The 5,636-nt window shown below is 39.1% G+C and overlaps 1 pseudogene; it reads left to right on the forward strand.

Moving 5' to 3' along the window:
* The first annotated feature begins 180 nt into the window (after positions 1-180).
* Positions 181-5,370, forward strand: LOC120536376 (annotated as a pseudogene).
* Positions 5,371-5,636: the final 266 nt, after the last annotated feature.

The following is a 5,636-nucleotide window of genomic DNA, read 5'->3' on the forward strand; positions in this document are numbered from 1 at the left end:
ACTTCGAGGATGAGAGACTTTCCAGAGAGCCTGAATGTCAAGATTAACGAATCAAGCTCAATATAAATTTAGCAAAGAATTCAAAATACTTCTTCTCTGAAAGACTTGCAGGAAGTGAAGGTAAAACTGACCAGTAAAATAGCATTTTCAGTTTTTATGTTATGTAAACATTTTAGGGAGATGAAGCAAATGGAGGAGTTATCATTGCTACTGTCCATTGTGACAGTTGTGGGATATTCGAACATAGCTAACACATTTCAGTCAATTCTTGATTATCCAGAAATCATCTTCATTCATAATGAGCTTAACAAAGCAATGGAAAAGTATTCATCTTTAAGAAGGGAAAGCATCTTAAAATCACAGGCCTTTGTGATCATCACTGGCCTTACAGTAACAAATAGATTCACAAGAGTGACTCCTGAAGTGAAGAAAAAACGTCTGTCGTTCCTGGAGTCAAATTTAAAGGATGTCTTGCTTGAGGATATTAGAAACCTTGTACAAGAATTCAGTGAGGGGCTTATTGTCTGGAAAAAATTAGAGGACCACCTTCACTCCATAATGAATGGAACCTACCAAAAAAGTAAAAACGATGCAAGTGTGGAATGTGTCGAGAGACAATTAGACTCTGATTTGAAAGGAAGATCACGTAAAAACAGTGAAAGAAATGAATCTGAACCAGTGATGCCTCCACTCACAGACTCGCCATGCTGTAATGTGATTGAACGGCTGCAGCTGAAGCCTTTTTATCCAAAGAAGCTGACAATGTCTGATGTTTTGCTGATTGACAAATTCTCTCTGCACGAGTCTCAACCATCCACAGACCATGACGTTCCTTTTTGCTTTCTCCAGAAACTTCTCATGATTGATTACAAAGCAAGACAAATTGTATTTAAAACGAAGAAAAGCAGAAAAAGAATGTTCTAAAATGAATGTTCAGACAACCAGTGCAATCAGTCTGGAATACTTTTTGGATGACCCTGACATTTCTAAAGATAACACCGATTGCAGTGTCAAACCAGCAAGCCTTCACTTCATGGATGTCCAGATGGCTGTCTATCACTGCTCTGACATGTTTCTCTGGCAGTACATCACATCCAAGCTCTCGATTTGCCAGTTTGCTCTTCCATTGTTAGTGCCCAATCCGTCCACTACAAAGATTGAATTGCCAATATGGTCCTTTAGACCACTGAAAAGGAGTTGGAAATGTGCAGATACACTCAGCAACCAAAGTGCTCCCTGAAGAGCATCACTGCTAACATCTGTAGCACACCAGTGCCTATGGTGACATTCATGCGGTTTGGCCGTTGCACTTCATCAAAGTCCCAGATCATGAATGGTTTATTAAACCATCAAAAGCATGACACTTTTTATCACAGGGATTGCAAAGGAAGCAGTAATGAGAGTCTGCTAATGGATGGGGTTGTAGAGATCTCATGGTACCGTCCAGCTGGAAATAAGGATGACCAGTTTAATGAGTGTATTGCATTTACAAATCTCCGAGGGGATGCACGAAAACATGACAGGCAAGTCCAGTTTCTTTTAGAAACTTCAAGCATCAATGTTGTTGTTCTGATGGAAGATTATCTGGATTCAAAAGGTAAAGAAATATTAACACAGCTTGTGCAATCTCCAAATCCTCTAATCTGCTTGTATGCAGATAAAACAAACATTGCAAAAGGAAATCACGAGACCAGAGTGAAATTAGCTCTGAGGAATCGAAATCAGTCTGAACTTATTCAAGAACTAGCAGAGTGCATTCAGGGCCTTCTGACAAAATCCAATGTGAAATTCAGCATTGAACAGGGTGCTGATGTTGCTAGAAGATTTAATTTTTAGTAGATGAAGATGACAAAGATTGCACTGCGCTAAAAGATGGCAGAAACTGCAGTGAAGCCATTAAGAGAGATGTCACTGTCAGATGCTAAAGAAAAGTTTATTCCACTTCAAGGGAATTTATGGCACAACTGGTGTAAAAAAAACAAAGAAACCAATCGCCTACGGGCAAATGAAAATCGAACCATTGAGCAACAAAGAGGTGACATTGAAATGGAAAAAAATCATCTTCGAAAAGAACAGTATAAGAGAGCTTTTCCACTAAATAATATCATGAGGGAATTTATTACAGTATCTCAACTCTCGATCCACAATAAGACAAAAGTTCTTCCTGGCATGGTTAGGACAAATTCTGAATGATCTAACATCAAGAAAGCTTCAAACACTGAAGGAAAAGCATTCTGAATTACAGTGTGCAAAATGGAAGAGCAAAAGAAGAAGAGGCAAAATACAGACATCATCAAAAAAGAAATTGAGGTATCTTCCTCCAGACTTGCGGATTCCACTTTGGGTCTGGAACATCTCCTTCGAGAAGTTGGTCAGATCTATGAGACACTGGCATCCCAGCATATGAAAAATGAAATGTTTCTGTGTCTACCACAACTTGCTGCTGACCTCATGATTTCTGGGCATCCCATTGAACTGATGGATGGAGACGCTTCTCATGTTGCTATTACCTGGGTGAGTTCAGTCCTTGAACAGGTTATTGCTAAGCTGGGAGACAAAAGAGTTTTTGTTCTTTCTGTTTTAGGAATTCAGAGCACTGGGAAGTCAACTTTGCTGAATGCCATGTTTGGTCTTCAGTTTTCTGTGAGTGCCGGTCGTTGCACCAGAGGAGCCTTCATGCAGCTACTTAAAGTCAAGCATGAAAATAATGAACTCAACTTTGACTATGTGCTGGTGGTCGACACTGAAGGACTTAAAGCTTTAGAGCTCGGAGACAAAGCTACTCTGAAACATGACAATGAGCTTGCAACATTCGTAATTGGCATTGGCCAGCTGACTCTGATCAATATATTTGGGGAGAACCCTTCTGACATGCAGGATATTCTTGAAATCTCAGTGCAGGCCTTTATGAGGATGAAAAAAGTAAAACTGTCTCCAAGCTGCATTTTTGTTCATCAGAATGTTGGAGAAATAACAGCAGGAGAAAAGAATATGGAAGGAAGAAGGCGGCTGGAGAGGCTGGATTTCATGACACAAACTGCAGCAAAACAGGAGATGTGTGATATCTCACGATTTACAGAGGTCATCAAGTTTGACATCAACAGGCACGTCCACTATTTCAGTCACCTTTGGGAAGGAAATCCTCCAATGGCTCCACCAAACCCAAGATACAGTGAAAATATTCAGAAATTGAAGCAATCTCTGTTTTCTGAAGAAATGCAAGAGGGGATTATAAAGATTTCAGAATTTAAAACCCGCATGGAGGACCTCTGGTCTGCTCTTCTGGATGAGGACTTTGTCTTCAGTTTCAAGAATACATTGGAGATTGCAGCGTATAGGAAGGTGGAGGAGAAGTATGCAGACTGGAGCTGGCGGCTGAGGAGCCACATGCTTGAGATTGAGAACGAGCTTCGCAACAGCATTGAAAATCAAACACTGCAAGATACGGGAGATTTCAAATTGGATGAAAAAATTCAGGCAAAATATAACGCAGTTACAAAGGAGGTGAATGAGTACTTCAGTAAAGAAAAAGATAAAGACTTAATAATTCAGTGGAAAGCAAAAACTGAACTTGGTTTGAAGGATCTCCAATCAGAGCTTGTCAAAGGGACTGAAAGGAAATTAACTGATTTAATCAAAATGAAGCAGGGTCTGAAAAAAGTAGAAGAGCAGAAAGGAAAGTATGAGTCGGAGCTAATGAAGAAGAGCCAGGATTTGTACAGAGATTAAAGGTAAAAATTTGACATTACAAGAACTAGAAAATGCCTTTCAGAAGATGTGGACTCAGTGGGTGACTCGAGTGAAATCAGAGATGCCCGATGTTCAGCCACCCAACATAGAAGCCCATGCTGATGCAGTTTTGTTGGAAAACTTTGAAAGGAAACTAATTGACTCCTGCAAACAGAGCAAGTCTTACATCAGAATCCTTTACGTTGATGATTATTCCGCATATCTACAAATGAACAAAGGATACATGTTTAAACACATCATAAACCAGCAGGACCACCTCTGTATGAGAAACCTCACCAGCAGCATAATACAGAACATTAATGACTACATTAAAGAAAAGGAGGCAGCCAGAGTCGATTACAATAAAAGCTTTATGTATGAAATCATCAACACAATTTTAAAGCAGTAAAAAATTGTAAGTGTAACCAAAATAGGTTTATAATTAAGAAAGAATACTCAATTGACGTAGCGTTACATTTAAGAGGTGATTTCATACGGCGATTTAAAGAGATGAACCGTGTATTTCAGAAGGTTAACAATCCTCTGGAATATCTAGAAAATAAAAAAGAAGACTACTTTGAGTGTTTTCAGATTTACTGCAGCGGGGCGAGCGCAGCTACTGTGTTAGCAGACCGCGTCACTCGAGAACTAAAAAAAGCCATCCGTCAGGAAGTCTACAATAAAAGTTCTGCACTACTAGCTACAGAAATACGATGTGGTGATCAAGCGTTAAATGGAAATAAATCCAATCTTGAGAATCACATCTTGCTGTCTCTTTTAGAAAATCTAGATTTTAGAAGATGTGAGCAGTACATTGATAACCCAAAGGAATATTATGAGGCGTTTATTAAAGAACGAGAAGAGGCCTATTTTTCTAGCCGAAATCCTAGAATTTTTCATATATGCACAGAAAAACTTGAAAACATCAAGAGCAGCGTTTCTTTGGCCATTTCTAAATCAGCTGCTTATTTTGGAAATACTCGTACAAAAGCAACTGCTTGGATAGAAGGGTTTTGCAAAGAACTTAAAAATGAAATTGTTTTCTCTATTAATAATGTACGAGGCTTCGAAGGTCAAGATATTCAGGACATGAGTTTCTTTAAAGAAAGCATCAATGACTTGCTGAATAGGGCATATTTAGAATTAAAGAAAGAGTTTAGTGGCAAGACCCCTCTTGATAGAAAGCTGTTTAGGTCTCAGCCTCATGAGGAATTGTTCAAACAGTGCTGTGGTTGTTGTAAAAAGTGTCCTTTTTGTTCTGCCATGTGTATAAACACAATGCCAACCCATGAAGGTGACGATCACTGTGCTCAATTTCATCGGCCACAGACAATTTGTGGTATAAAATGGTACAAAACTGACCGACTTGTGACTGATATTTGCTCAAGTCTTGTTGCCAGTGACTGTGTTATAGTGCTTTCAGAAGACAACAAAATTCCTTACAGAGATTATCGGCAGGCAGGTCCCGAGTACGTCTGTTGGTCCATCACACCAGATAAGTCATTGCAGCCATTCTGGAAGTGGTTTGTATGTCACTTTAAGGAAGACTTGGAGAAGAAATACAATGGACGCTTAACTGACATCCCTGATCATTGGAAAACCATTACAAAGGAGAATGTCATTCAAGCACTGAAGACATAGTTGTGAATGATTGATTTTTCAAATATTATCAGAATGAAAAATAAATTATAACACAAATTAATCTTAATTTTGGGTGAATGGCCTCATCCCAGCCTAAGAGTGAGTTTAATCACTTTAAATTCACAAGCAGTTACTGGTCCTATGTTGTAAATCTAATTCGGACTAAAATGAGTTTTGCTTCAGTAGTTAGCTCTGCTGCCTAACAGGATCACTCTGGGTGAACTCTGCACATTCTCTCTGTGTCTTTGGTGACTTTTTTCCCTCCT

Source organism: Polypterus senegalus, chromosome 10 (genome assembly GCF_016835505.1).
Source record: "Polypterus senegalus isolate Bchr_013 chromosome 10, ASM1683550v1, whole genome shotgun sequence".
NCBI classification, from domain to species: domain Eukaryota; kingdom Metazoa; phylum Chordata; class Cladistia; order Polypteriformes; family Polypteridae; genus Polypterus; species Polypterus senegalus.